This window comes from Galleria mellonella, unplaced genomic scaffold (assembly GCF_026898425.1).
Source record: "Galleria mellonella isolate WM207_F2 unplaced genomic scaffold, CSIRO_AGI_GalMel_v1 utg184, whole genome shotgun sequence".
Classification (NCBI taxonomy): domain Eukaryota; kingdom Metazoa; phylum Arthropoda; class Insecta; order Lepidoptera; family Pyralidae; genus Galleria; species Galleria mellonella.
Genome location: NW_026442025.1, coordinates 5,410,161 through 5,426,487, shown reverse-complemented (window position 1 = coordinate 5,426,487; position 16,327 = coordinate 5,410,161). Strand labels below are relative to the sequence as shown.

Here is a 16,327-nt window from a genome sequence, read left to right as displayed (position 1 = left end):
ATATAGGCGAATATATCGTATCTCATGAGTACACAAAAAATTAAATTCTAGTATACGAGATAAAATTCTTCGGTCAGAATTGACGCATATAGACGATCCAATTATATTTTTCTATTTATTAATAAAAAAAATGTCTACAAAATATTCAAGTTATTTTTTTAATTGTCGAACGTGTAACATTTAATGGATAATTATATCAGCCGACGAAGATTACGTGTAACGAAAATGAGTAATTAATACATATATACATATCTGTTACGCTTGTCTCCCATTAGGGTAGGCAGAAAAAATGGAACGCTAAATGTTTGTGTAATTAATATCTTGATTCTTCTGCCAAACCAGTATAAAAATAGCGTTATGTATGTGTGTATGTATGTATGTATGTTAATATAATATTAATAATTAATATTAATATTAATAATAGTTTTCCGATTCTACTATTATTTTAAATATGAAAGCGTGTAAAAATGTTTGTATATTTGTGATTCAATCATGTTTAAACTGATTTGAATTGAATTTCGTATACGTATTTCAATGACATGTACCAAATTTCAATAATATTATGACATAAATTGGAAATTTAATACATGATACTTTATAAAGAGATGCGCGCTGAGAAAAATCTCGTATTAATATAATAATGTGAACCTTTTCATATTAAAAATACATACATAAAAACATATTTAAATGCCAAATTTTTTGGAACACGGGTATATATAAGAATAGCTAAATGATATTCATTATTGACCTTTTTATGACAGGGGTATAAGCTGAGTTTTGATGTAATGTTAATGTGAGCCCAGAAGTCGGCCTTTTTAAGAGAAGATTCTTTAGAAAGTATTTCCAAAAGAATGTTCTTAATTTATATTATTTTTTTGTCGTTAACTCCATATTGATGTTGTAAAAACACAAGTTACTGTTTTCTTTACTTGTATCGTATTAAAATATACTCGTATATATTCGAATTCACGTACTACACTGTTTAAATCGAATTTAAACAAATGGTAAGTCTGTTTTGTTAAAATCATCATAGTGATACTTTCTAAATTGAATTGGTAACAAACGGAACCATTTAATCGAATAATTGATTTTTTATTTTACAACTATAGTAGACCAGACTGTATTGTATTGTAAAGTCTTTATTGTACATACTTTACATTGGACACATTAAAAAGATTTAATATACAATGTACAATGAATAAGTCTACATCTATAGAAGCATCTCTTACAGCCAACATATTGTAGGTAATTGTATGTAGGAACGAAAAAGAGGTCAGCGAGTGATTGTACAGCCTTTCTATAACTAACCCCCCTCCCCCTCTTCTCATTCACTACTACAATATATCGAATATAATTTATGTAGTATATATATATATATATATATATATATATATATATATATATATATATATATATATATATATATAGTACATATATATAAGTAAGTTTAAGACATCCACCACCAAGCGACTATATAAGCGGCCCGTCCCGGCTTCGCCCGGGTGGACATTTTTACAACATTTTACATTTTTATCTGATCCTACCTAACTACCTATTTCATAGATGTGCCCACTAAAGTGGGGGCCCACTTGCCCCTCTCCCGCATCGCTAAAATAAGTGTGAATAACATGTACAACACGACAGCGTTATTTTTTCTATTTCTATGACTTATTAAATTCGTAATATCTATTGAATGGAATAGCCGATTTGAACAATTCAAAAAGTAATCTACATAAATTGAAACAGTTTTGAAAACAATATGATTTATTTGGATAAGGATTTAAACAGAAGTATGAATAAAATGGTGTAATTTTGGTCAGTATTTCTATCAACTTTTAAAATGTAAAAAGTGGTTATTGTGACATAACGATAATAATTGGACATATAGTATCGCGAAGTTTTTTATAGTTATTGATATTTTTTTCAATATTGTAGAATATACTTTTATTCTATCACCAATAGTTTCCGCAGTGCACGCGACGAAAGATATTTTATAGCATTTTTTTACACCTTGAGTTACGTTACTAAAGTTTTAGTATGGATCCCTAATCTTTTCTAACAATAAATATAGCCTATGTTACTCAGGATGAATGTAGCTTTATAATGGGGAAAGAATTTTTGAAATCGGCAAAGTAGTTTTGAGTTTATTCATTACAAACATACATACACACAAAAATACAAATCTTTCCTCTTTATAATATTAGTGTAGATTAATTTTCCCATAATACTAAAGGGGGTTAGGGCTGTGGCCCCTTAACACCAATTTTATTTATTCCAATAAATAAAAACTACATAAACAAAAACCTTTAGTTTTTCTTAATTAATAAATAATTACCAATTCTAATTGGATTTTCGTGATTCGTTTCTAATTGAATTTACTCCCATGCTGATCCCATACTAATCTTGTTAAGAATAAAATTGGTTTTTCGAAACGAGGAGGTTCTCAAGTGGTTTGTATTTTTTTTTATGTGGAATGCGATTACGACTCTACTTGTAAATCAATTTCGATAATTTGTTTAGGAATTATAAGGGTTATTCCTGTACTATTTTTACATTAGTTTTGTGCTAATTGATGCTACTATATTTGTTTACAAACAGATTTTATTGAAAAACAGAATCTACTTATTTGTAGTCGTAGATACGTACGATTATATGTTCTAAATTCAAATATTTTCAATCTAATGTATCTACAAAATATTTTATCCTTTTATCGGTGCATAGTCACGATTGATATAGTTGTTTTTTTTTTTTAAACTATATGAGGAATGGTACTTATCTAGAGTGTAATTTTTTTAGTGGTAGGGAAGCAAACGAGTTGATAGTCCACTTGTTGACGGACGGTCTGCCAATGGATAATGATCTCTGTCAGGTAGATCTTCACCCGGTTCCCTTGGATACTCATTTATCACCAGTCACTAGTGCCCTGCCAGTGTACACAGATAGCGCGGCAAGGTCACCATTTCATTTTCACCCATTAAAAAAATAGAAAGTGGCTATCGTCGCCCATAACACAAAATAATAGGTACTATTGTAGTACCCATGACCACTTGCAACATTAGAGATGCTACCAGAGAGATGTCAGTTTTTATTTTTTTAAATTTTGACTTAGGTATTCAGACTCGTTGAATATTTAGATTACTTAATATAATTTCGTTACTAATGGCCAATAATTAAAGTACGCAATAAAACAAGAGCTGTTGAGTATTTCTTAACGTAATGTGCTTTATGGCCGATTTTATTATACATAAGTTCTACTTAACGAGGTTTTAAGCTAAGGCAATATCACTTTGAATAAAACAACGTTGAGTACAATGCTTTCTCCACAATAAAGATTTAAACTTAGAATACATCCTTAATCTCTTAATTTTTCATTATTATCATGATAATGATATTTTGAGATGTCTTTTTTTGTAGATTGTTAATATAATAAAGTTAGTATTCAAACATTTTTTTTACGTGCGATATATTTTTTTTAATAGGTAACTCTGTCTGCCTTATTGGTATGCCCTGTCGGGGCACTAGTGAGGAGTAATGAACGAGGATGAAACATGTCAGTTGGCTTATAGTGACGAATACATTAAGAATTAACCAAGATAGTTTCCAGGGGGAACTGTGGGGGGGTCGACTTATGGGATATTTTTTTTTCAATGGATGATAATGGAATAGTAACCCTGCCTGCGCCATCGGTATACGCTGGCAGGACACCAATGAGGGATGATAGGTGAGAATGAAAAGGCAGGTCAGTTAGCCCATCGTGATGAATACACCTGGAATTCAGCACGATGGTTTTCAAGGGGGACCTCGGGGAGGTCGACCTGATATATTGCTAGTAATATGACTGGTAGTCCGCATTACTAACAATCCCTTTCCCCCCTCACCGATTGGATATATGGCCAGTAATGGGCCTGTTTGACCACATTACTAATAATCCCTTTCTACCCTTCCCGGTTAGGTATATCTATAGATTTTTCTCTGGACTTGTTAAACGTTAGCTTTTGTTTCAATTCACAAAAGGGGAAGCAATAAAAAATACATTTAACAAAAGATCCATAAAAACTAATCGAGAGTAAATTGGGCCATATTTATTGAAGGGTCTCACGGGCCTTTGATTAGCTTAGTTAATTATCGAGGCGGAAATCTTAAGGTCAGGGCCGGATTGTCCATTAGACAGTGTATGCATCTGCCTACGGACCCTCATTGGCTACAAGTCCCGCAACGTGACAATTTTTTTTCTAGTAAGTGCAAGTCAAAACTTCATTTGAAGATTTAGGTCTAATAAACTGTCAATGAAGATATTTTTAAGAAGATAAGGTCTATTTTTTACGAGTGTTTTTCATATTTCACTATATTATGTAATGCATTAGAAGTTGCCATATATAGTAATAATATTATAGCATAAACAGCAACGGGAAGACATGGAGTGAAATGAAACGAATAGCACGAGTGCTTATCTAGAGGACGCAGAAAAATAAACAAATAATATTATAGCAATTTTTTTGAGCGAGATGTGCTTTGCTTGGGCTCCCAACGTGATCAGTCCGGCCCTGTTTAAGGCGCCACTCTGACACACCAAGCTTTGTCACATAAATTCGGATTTTACTTTATACATTTTTGATGGACTACAAAAAGAAGATTCTTAATTTAAATTATATTATTAATATATACAGTATTTTCGTCACATGTGAACCGATTTTGATGATTTATTTAAATCGATTTCGTAGTATGTAAAGAGAAAATTAAGAAGTGTGGTCCTGGCATAGAATGGGTCAACCCTTTTTTTCCCGTGGGTGTTGTAAGAGGTTCCTCAAAAGGGGGGTAAAGAGGTTTCTTCAGGGTTGGCAACGCGCGCGATAATTCCTGATATTGCAAGTGATATTGCAACCGCTTACCATCAGGTGGACCGTATGCTTGTTTGCCACCTCAGTCGTATAAAAAAAGAGGCGACAAGGGAATATAATTGTCAAGGGATGGGCAGTAGCATACCTTTTAAATTATTACCAAAAGCCTAACTGCAGTTGTTAACTCGCTTGTCAAGCATGGCAACTACTGGCAAACACCTTTCATGTGTGAGGCTCGTATGTTCAGTAGTGGACAGTTAATGGCCGATACAATGCAAGGGAAAATTGTACGTTTTGTATTGTATAAAATTTTCCAACATATCTTTAGTCGAAATTTGTAAATCCTGAAAAAAGGTGTAGATATATAATATACAGATACAAAAACCGTTTTAGTACCTTTAGTAATTTTAGTAGGTATGGAACCCTTAAAGTTAAATTGTATATGTAATTACTAAGCAATTGTAACTTTTGACGATATTAGAATTCAGGCAACGACTACAAGACGACTCGATAAAGTTCTAAGTAAAAGGATTTTTTACTACATTCACATTTAGGAATTTGCAAAGAATTTATATATGGAAATACATTTCGCACGCAACTCTGTATTTGTCGATTTTAGAAGTTGGTAACCACTTTTAGTTTTTTTTTTTCTGGGATGTTAATAGAATAGTCATTCCGCTTACGCTATTGATACTCGTATATGCGGGGGAGCACTAGTGAGGCATGATAAGTGAAGATGAAAGCAGGTTAGTTAGCCCGTCATGAAGAATTCAAGAAGAATTAATCACGATGGTTGCCATGGGGCACCAGAGCTCAATTTTACAGGATATATTGCTACCAATAGGACGGTTAGTCTCCACTCACACAATCCTCTCCTTTTAGACTTTAAGTTAAATCTACAGAAACATAACTGTAAATTTGCGTCCAATATGGTGCATTTTTAGGTGATGTCGGAACTAATATATACACAAACAACGAAGAGGGAGACTTTGTACAAAAGTCGATTGCTTCGGTACTTCTGTCTCATTCGTGTTTCAACCGTGAAGCAGTTGTGTTTGCATGGTTGTGTTTCGGTTTGAAGGGTAGGATATGGCGTGAATTTACTGGGTAGAGAGGAATAACACCTGAGTCCTCAGGAATGGCAACGCATGGTAGGTATCATAGACGAAACAGTATACTCTGTTATGTCCATGGTACTGCTCATGTCTATAGGTGACGGTTACCACTTTCCATCAGGTGGCCGTCAGCTTGTTTGCCATTCTAAGTTGTATAAAAAAAAAAAATCTAAAAAAAATCTAAAAAAAATCTGTTTTGGCATCTATTACTTTTAACAAGTAAACCCTCGTATTATTTTTTTGTTAAATATCTCTTATGTATATACATCGCACAGTCTTATTATATATGAATATAGATAAGTACTCGGAAATATTTTGATATGTAACTACCAATAAAAGTGCCTAAAATAAATTGCAAACTGAACGAAGTGGCTAATACATTTTCTTTCATTTGCTCGAAAATTACTTTCTTGTAAAAAATAATGCGTTAATTGGTTTTTGCTGCCCTCCACTAAGTAAGTAAACAATTTACTGGAACTTTGCAGTCATCTGTTTGGTTTCCTCTGTCTCACTCGTGTTTCTGCCACAAAGCACTTGTGCGTACATAGCTTTATTTCGGTTTGAAAGCCGAACCGTTAGCTTGTTTACCGTTGCAAGTAATTTGTATAAAAAAAAATACGCAAGCAGGAAAATTTTTTCATCATCAATCATATTATTATCAAGATATTTGTCAAAATATTTTAATTAATTTTAAACTTATACGTTGTTTTCACATATTTTAAATACACAGTCGAAAAAAATAATATGTAAAAGCCTTTATAGGTAAATAGTACCTCCAACATACTTGCCTCTTTACTGCCGAAGTTGCGTGTATTTAAAATATATCTTATCAATGTAATAAAATTGTAACAAAGCAATGTCTGTACATGGAAGATATTTAAGAAAATTATGTCAGAGATCTTTATAAGAGCAATAGAAGAATGTCTTATTTGAAATTAATGTATGTATGTATCAAAATAAAAATATTGATATATCATTTAGAATTGGTCTATTTCATTTCTATTATTTCTATTTTTTATTTATTTATTATTATTTATTTTATTTCTATTTCAGGAAGTACGCGTACGATATTGATAGAATTTCTTATTGAATTAAGTACTTTCTAAATTCCAATAAAATCTATAGATGAATGATGACAAGGAACTATATTAAATAAAATTATAGATATTCTATTTTTAAACGTTCATACCGAACGTTACTGAAGTGTGACAACATCGGATTTATCTACCTTTTTTTGATAACAAATAAACAATTTTCAATATTTTTACATTGATTATTAAAAAAAAGCGCTTTATTAGTGAACTAGATATTTAATCATAGAATAAGTTGTCCATCAAATGTTTTCGTTGCCTACTACATAATTTTGCTTCAAAAGTTGCAAAATTTAAATATTCCGTCACAGATTTATAAGAGTCTTGTTGTATAATTAACATTATAGAGGTAGTTAGCTGACAGGACGCCTTGTGAATAATAAAAATAATTGAAATATATAATTGAACTACTAGTTGTTAACCGCGACTTCGACTGAGTGAAAGTATTTCCTTTCTTCTCCATCCTATTGCTATTGGTTAAACCCCTAAAGCGTTGAATAACAAACAAACAAACTCACTTTTACGTTTATAATATTAGGATTTTTGACAAACACCTAATTCCTCCGTTGTTACACTTCGATATATTTTCGTATACAGTGTAAAAATTAAACAGAGCAGAATAGAAAAATATTTATTCGGCATTTCACAATGAAATACAAAATAGAAAAAAATATTTGTTAATAATTTGACAATACATGTATTTAAGTGCGTTTGACAGCACTGACTTTCAGTGAGGCGACGGAACATGTGACAGCGTTCATATATAATATAAAATGTGACGATAATTTTTGCCATCGTATATTAAGTTATTGATGGATATTCTAACTTTATGGATATCATCGAAACTGATATTGTAAAGAAGAAAGATTTGATTTTTAGTTTGTAATAAATAAATTTAAATGACTTCAAAACGGAGATTCCCATTTCAGTTGTATTATTTTTATAATTGTCGATGAAAACAACTCTTTATTAAATAAATGTTCACATGTGGGTGTAATTTTTCTTAAATTGGCTTTTACACAACTATCTTTAACTGTTTTAATGAAATAATCGCGACGCTGTTAAAGTTCTGCTCTATGACTACAAGGTAACTATAATACATCACTAGAATTTTTTTGATAATTTTTTTTATTATAAATGAAATTAAATGTTGAATATATTAAATAATAATCAATTTAAATAGTAAACACTTTTTTAATATTAATGTTGTCCTAAGAGATCCAACTGTTGCCGTTGTCGAATGATGCAAGGAACGTGAGATTATCTTTAGGAAACGTCTCCCCTTCCCCCACGTGGTGCGTGCGGATATGACGCAAAAATGTATGAAAAGGAAACAAAACTGACTCGTTGCCGGAAATCAAGTACGCATCTCTCAATGTTTAGGCTTCAAATAACGGTTCAAGTCTTAATAATCTAATTAAACATACACCTACTTGTAATTTGTGCTTCTATTCATAGTAGTATAAATGTTTCAACAAAGCAGTTTATTCATGGGTAACTAACAGTATTACCTACAATTCTACATTAATTTCGTATCTGATTAATATTTATTTTAAATTGTAATATGATATTTTGTTGTTTCCTTCGGTATTACATTCGTAAATATAAAATATTTCAATGAATAAAAGTAAATTGAACTTTTAAGACAGTAGCTATAAAAAGGAAAGGGTTCTAAATTCAATTGTTTATTAACATACTAGGTTTTACAAGCGACTTCGTTTGCGTGACCGGGATATGTTTGCTGTTTGGGTTAAAATGTAGCATATATTTTCTATTCCATACGTACTTACCAAATTTGATAGAGTAATGTTTCAACTGCAAAGCAGTTATGTTTGCATGGCTGTGTTTCGGTTTGAAGGGTGGGATATGGCGTGAATTTACAGGGTACAGAGGAATAACACCTGAGTCCTCAGGAATGGCAACGCATGGGGGTATCATGGGCGAAACAGTATACTCTGTTATGTCCATGGTACTGTTCATGTCTATAGGCGACGGTTATCACTTTCCATCAGGTGGGCCGTCAGCTTGTTTGCCATTCTAAGTTGTATAAAGAAAAAGTAAATAAATAAACTAACTCTCACATTTGTGAATTTCAATAATAAGTATTTGAAATATGATTGTAATAAAACTAAACTGATATTGAAGAAACTTTTTTTAAAGATTTAGAAGAAATAAAACATAAATAAATAGAAGGTACATTCCTGTTGAGGCAGGAAACAAATCAAACAACTGCATATATGGGATGTATGTATTTTTATTAACACTGAAACAATTTCCCTGCAAATGGACGAAAAATGCAATTGACAGGATTTATTTCCTCTATTGATTTGTGTTGTGATCGAAAATATATGTATGTATATGCAAAAGAATTATTTTTACTTTTTTTTTTTATCTAAGGAAAATTACTGTTTCGCCTCATCTTCGAAGTTTGACAGTTACACAGACAGAAGTAGGTAATTAAGATTGATAAATGAACTCTGTGTTTTTTTTTTTCACAAAAAATTTACTATATAAAGTTTTTAATTTTAACACTTTTTTGATGAATGAAAAAGAAAATAGTGTTAATTAATGTAATTGTATTTATATAGTTCAGCTAAATGTAATTTTAATGATGAATTGAATGCTCAGATGTATAAAAATGTTTCTTTTTAAAAGAGAAAAAAATTAAACAATAAAGCATAAAAATATATTATTATATTATTTTTACTGTAAAAACCAATATAATGGTAAATCTAGTACCAGTATACTAAATGAGAGTCGGGCGCGCCATGTTTTTGTTTTACAAATTTTTTGTCGTTTTTAGCCCATTGTTTTATAGGAAGGATCGGTTAACTCCCAGTACAAGAAACTTATATACAATGATGATAGTAAAAGAAATTTGAAGTGTATCTACACTAGTAGATAGTAGTTAGTCACAGAAATTAATAGATGTAAAAAACACGGCATCAGTAACTGAAGAGACGGAAAAAAAAAAGAATATCAAAAATGTGTTTTTATTTATATGAAAGAGGATGGTTATAAACAGGCTATATACGATGTGCGAAGGCGATAACAAATGGATGCATTGTACAGATGGAAAATAAAAATGAAGTACGAGGCTGTCCAAAGTTCGTATAAAAAATGTTCTGGAATGCGAGAAAGAGGAGTGGGGAGGCCAGGTAAGCGCAGGACCCCTTCCTTATGAATATCAAAAATGTGTTTTTATTTATGGAGCCCGCTTCCGTTGAAGAGCAGAGCGTCGTAATCAAGTTTCTCTCGAAACTCGGCAAGAATGGCCGTGAAATTTTTGCCGATCTCATAAACCGTCCACAAGTGGCTAAAAAGATTCAGAGAGGGCTATATACGGAAAGAATTCGAACTTGTGTTAATGGGGATCGTTTAACGGTCAGACGGTGGCTGAAGAGCTTAATTTGCAAAACCGACGAAATAAGAAACGAAATGAAAAAAATTTGCAAGATTTCCGTACCAGACCGAACGTTTGGTGTGAGAAAAATGAGGGGGCGGCATTTGCGATAAAAAAAGCAGACGGGGCAGCTAAAACCTACAACCAGAGGACTTTCAAGGAGCCTTCTCACAGTGGAAACGGCGTTGGCACAAGTGCATTATGTCACAGGGGGAGTACTTTGAAGGGATAAAATTGATTTACCTGAACAATTGTAAAATAAAATTTTTAAAAAACTTTTATACGTACTTTCCGGACAAACCTCGTATGTTGCCACAATTTCTTAGGGAGAAATAAGTACTTAGTCTCACTGATCAAACACTGCCTTAAGAGGATGATATTATTGTTTATATATCTTTACGCTACGTTCCTTGCGTAGTATTTGATGCAATAGTATTTATTTCGTATTTCACTTCACTCTCACTTGATTTATTTCAGCATTGTTAGTAATGCGAGCTACCAAGCCCATTGCTAGCTATGTACCCTGTTTTTTTTTTTTTGGAATGGTAACCCCGGCTGCGCTATCGGTATACATTGGAGAGAGATGATAGTTGAGGATGAAAAGGCAGGTCACTTACCCCATCCGTCACGATGGGCTAACTGATTGAATTCAATGATAAATTAGTCACGATGGTTTCTAGGGGGAACCGCGTGGATGTTGACCTGATGGTGTATATTGCTAGCAATGAGGACTTACTTCCCCTTTACTAACAATACCTCCCCCTCACTATGTACCCTGTTAGGTCGACCTTTATGTGGTTGGAAACCAACGTGATTAATTCTTGTTAAATCCGTCATAATGGGCTAAATGACCTGGTTTCATTCTTACATATCACAACTCACTGGTGCCTTGCCAACATATGTTGATAGCGCAAAAACGATTACCATTCCATTATCATCCACTAAGAATCCATTATCATTTATCTAAAGAAAGACCTTAACACACCTTAACATTATGGCGCTGTTTTCACTCGCGATGTCGCTAGTAAAATTCGAGTTTGACTTTACAGAGTAACGCAACTGATTGGTCCAAGTCATTACTTCCAGCTTGGCTGAATTACGCCGTGTCGCTGGCGCATAATTAAACGCAATTAGCAAACTTTTCACGGATTCTGAGTTTTTACTTAACAACTTAAAATTAGAATTATTGCTTTGTAAGCGCAATTAAACATTTAAATTCATCCTCATAAACCGTAATGATTTCAAATTATGTTTTTTTGCTTCGTTTCTTAGATCATTACTCAGAGTTCTTTTAAGTAACCTTTTTCCTTAGTACTCAGAAATTGGAACGTACTTAATGCACAATTACCTCTTTCCATCTGGTGGGCCGTTAGCTCTTTTGCCATTCTAGGTGCTATAAAAATAAATTCTCAGTTCGTATTTATTTTAAGGTGTTATATAGTAGCAATAATGTGTTGATTTCTTCAATTGTGACTGATTTGACATTTTTTTGCAATCCATAGGGTTCACATACTTGTACTATTCCCGTGTTGGTGCCACACTACCACTTTACCAGAGGGAGACTTTATACAAAAATCGATTGCTTGGGTACCTCTGTCCCATTCGTGTTTCAATCATAAAGCAGTTGTGTTTGCATGGCTGCGTTTCGGTTTGAAGGATGGGATATGGCGTGAATTTACAGGGTACAGAGGAATAAAACCTGAATCCTCAGGAATGGCAATGCATGGGAGGTATCATGGGCGAAACAGTACACTCTGTTATGTCCATGCTACTGTTCATGTCTGTAGGCGACGGTTACCACTTTCCATCAGGTGGGCCGTCAGCTTAGTTGCCATTCTAAGTTGTATAAAAAAAAACACAAATTTTGTAATCATTGAAAATGTTTTGTTTGCGGATCAAACAAACAGATTATTGCTTAGTAGAATCTACCACAAGACGGAAGCTTTCGCTTTCTGATTTCATATGTGTAAATGAAAAAAGAGATTATGTCTGTGAAATATCTCCGTTGTTTATCTATATTGGTCATAATTGAAGTCGCTTCATGCGTCGCTGGTCGTAAGGAGTAAAATGCACTTATATCTATTTATAAGTTGTATTCGTATGGTTGTGTGTGGTCCAGGCATAGAATAGGCCACCCCTTCCTTTTCCATGAGCGTCGTAAGACGACTAAAGGAGGGCGAGGGATGGGTAGCAGCGTCCCTCTTAAGACATCTTAAAAGCCTAACTACGGTTGCCAAGCGTAGCAATTACTGATAAAACCCCCTAAGGGGGATGCTTATGTTCAGCAGTGGATAGTTAATGGCTGACATAATGATGATGATCTATCGATAGAATCGTTATTTAAACTTTAATGCATAGTGAAATTATGGCGGACTAACACTGGACGGTGTTCTCTACCAGTCAACTAATGGATAAACTGAGAAATATGTAGGCGGTGCATTATTGAATTGAGGAAATATAATAAGTTATACTTAATATAGTTATATATTATAAACATATAATTGGACTGATATAAACATACACATAATATATGAAATAAATAAATATTGTTAACGAGTTCTTAAAACAGAATGAGATGGCAACATTTGATGTCTTACTTTTTTTCATGCATCACTAATTATTCTATCAATATATTTGTTTGACATTTATCTAGTAGTGCAATGATGTGATAATCGATTTTGTTCAAAAAGAAAACATGGACTTCAAACGTGTCAAAACCAATTATTTAGTTTTAAAAATTAATCTACTAATTTAATTTCTATAAAATTTGTATAGGACCAATTTGAAAGTGTATTCATTTAGATAAAAAATGAATTTTCCAAATTTGTGACGCAGTTATGAGGTAATAAACACAAAGAAAATTTATATATATTAGAAAATAATAATTATGCAACTGTTTCTTTTCTAAATAGATGTTAAATTCGATCTTTATTAATATTTAAAACGGTAAGAGGTGATTTTGATCCGCGAAGAGAACGCAGCCTATTCAATTTAATCAAGTTAAATCAGTAATATTCGCGCGCCAAAATGGAAACTCAATAAATGCTCGTACAATAGAAAAGTCCTTATTTAAAAAAAAAAAATAGCTCGCGGGTTTATATTGTTCGCTTTGATCGTTCGTAAACAAATTGTTGAATGATACAATTGATTTCAAATAAGTACTTCTCAAAATCTAAAAATATCGACGGGTGATAAATGTGCAAATGAGGGAAAATACATTAAATTAAGATAATATAATACATGATCTCATGTCTTATAGATAAATATATCACATAAACTTGGTTGAACGGATTTAAATAAAACATAGGTAGTTAGGTATATCAACAACAAAACATAGGTACATAGGTAGTTTAGGTATATCCTCACTTAACACATAGGATACTTTATTAAATTATTTCTATTGTATACAAAATTGCACAAATTTTCGTTCAGTAGTTTTTGTGTGAAAGAGTAATGAACAAAATTGGACGTGTAATACTAGATGACGTTAGAATCGGGATTTGTGGTTTTTGTTGATTATTTTGTAATTAAAAATAATGTGAGGCACAATTTCTAAATTGGCGAGTGGTTTTGTTTATTTTTTACCGATACAGTAATAACTTATCATAATTTTTGTCTTCATTCTATTGTATTGTACAGTTTTGTAAAAAAATTTACAATACAAGCGAATGAAGATATACTACTACATATACTAGCAAGCAAAATTGTGATTGTGTGGGTTAAAATTCATTCAGAAAAAATATCGCATATTATCTGTTCATTCATACATAAAAATAAAATCGCTCGCCAATTTAGAAATTTTATTTCAAATATTCTTTAATTATAAAATAATCAACAAAAACTACAAAACTCGATTCCAGTACCATCGAGTACTACTTTTCTAAGTTTATTTAGTGACCAACCACCCTAACATGAAAATACGGTATATTGAAGGGTTTAACTCTCTGACCGCGTATTTTTTTTCGCTTATTTTTCTCACATCGCTTTGACAACAAATAGCAGTACGAGTATTTAAGCATCTAACGAGATTCTGAGAAACAATATCAATCTATCAAAACAAAAATCGCGGGATAACAACGTCAATAAACATAAAAAATGCGAATATGTCGAAATCACGGGATGTGTAAAATTAAACTAGTAGATACTGCACGCGGAAATCGCGGGGGCATCCCGCGATTTCACATCTAGCAGTCCTATAAAAGTATTTCTTGGTGATTTGAGGTTCTCTCTTTCGGGTTTACTGTCAAATGTTACACTCACATAATCGATCATTTTCTTCCTTCGGTTCAATGTACGAATAGTACCTAATTGTATTTCTGTCTTTAGAATTAGGTATGCAATACATTGTATGACTGTAGGGTTGCCAAAACATATCAAAAGGGATACAAAAGACTTTAGACTCGCCATTGCTTAAATGAAATTCCCTTAAATAAAATCTGTGAGTTCAAGTATCTTGGATCCATAGTTAAGATAAAAGTATTTCTTTTTATATTATGTGTTTGCTTTTAATGTATTACTCAAGCTGTGCACATAATGTAATTGGATTATAACCTAGCTGAATCACAAATACAATTATTACTTAAGTTTTTTATGGTTGTAATCTGTTTTATGTGCCAATATTCTCTGTATTCTCTGAAACGCAACAATGCTCATTAGAACCAGGGGTACAGTGTATAAAGGAGTAATAAGGCCTCTCTCTATGGGTCTGAGAATGCACGTCATGTGGCGGGAAGTAACTAGGAGATTGATTGATGCAGGAGACTTCTGTATAAGGCACCAAAAAATAGTGTCCGAAAAAAAATATGACTGGAATAGAAAACTTTTTTATTTATATAAAAATAAAGTGTTTTTATTTGACCCAACGGCCGTTTTCATGAGTTTATTGGCGCGCACAAATATGCAAAACTCTCTCGATATATTATAACAAGCTCTCGAGAGATTTATGAACGCGGACTTAATATTCCATTCACCCAATTGGTAAGCGATAACAAGATCCACTAACGGTAATTTATTGACTATTGCCGCAGCCTGATAAAATATAGTAGACTAGCTTGTACCCGCGACTTTGTCTACGTTACCGGGATATATTGGTTGCTTAAAGTAGATAGTAACCTATGTCCTTCTGTATCCTATATAGTACGTTTATACCAAATGCCATAGTGATTTGTTTAGCAATTAAGGCACCAAAAGTTAACAAACAAACACTTTCACATTAATAATATTAGTAGTGATATTAGAATGGATGTCTCTATTATGTATATTTTCCATTATTCTACTGTTTTGATTCAATATAATAGAGAACTACCCGCGTAGGTCCCGGTATTGAATAGGCCACCCCTTCCTTTCTGAGTGAGTGTCGTAAGAGGCGATTAAGGGAGTTTATAGTGGAGAGATGGGCAGCAGCGTTCCTTTTAAAACAACAATAAAAGCCAAACTGCGCTTGCCAACTTACCTGCCAGGCGTGGCAACTACTGGCAAAACTCCCCTTATGGTGAGGATATGTTAAGCAGCGGACAGTTAACGGTTGGTACAACAACAATAATAGAGACTATGATAAACTCGTAATAATAGAGAGAGACTTTGTACAAAAGTCGATTGCTTGGGTACCTCTATCCCATTCGTGTTTCTACCGTGAAGCAGTTGTGTTTGCATGACTGTGTTTCGGTTTGAAGGATGGGATATGGCGTAAATTTACAGGGTACAGAGGAATAACATCAGAGTCCTCAGGAATGGCAATGCATGGGGGGTATCATGGGCGAAACAGTATACTCTGTTATGTCCATGGTACTACTCATGTCTATAGGCGACGGTTACCACATGCCATCAGGTGGGCCTTTAGCTTGTTTGCCATTCTAAGTTGTATAAAAAAAAAGAGCGGTA

General features: G+C 32.9%; 1 protein-coding gene across 1 annotated transcript in view; it reads left to right on the top strand.

The window, feature by feature from the left end:
• LOC113517755 (neuropeptides capa receptor-like) overlaps positions 1 to 16,327 on the top strand; it is a 174,515-nt gene that overhangs the window by 36,200 nt on the left and 121,988 nt on the right. The gene's annotated exons all lie outside the window — the stretch shown is intronic.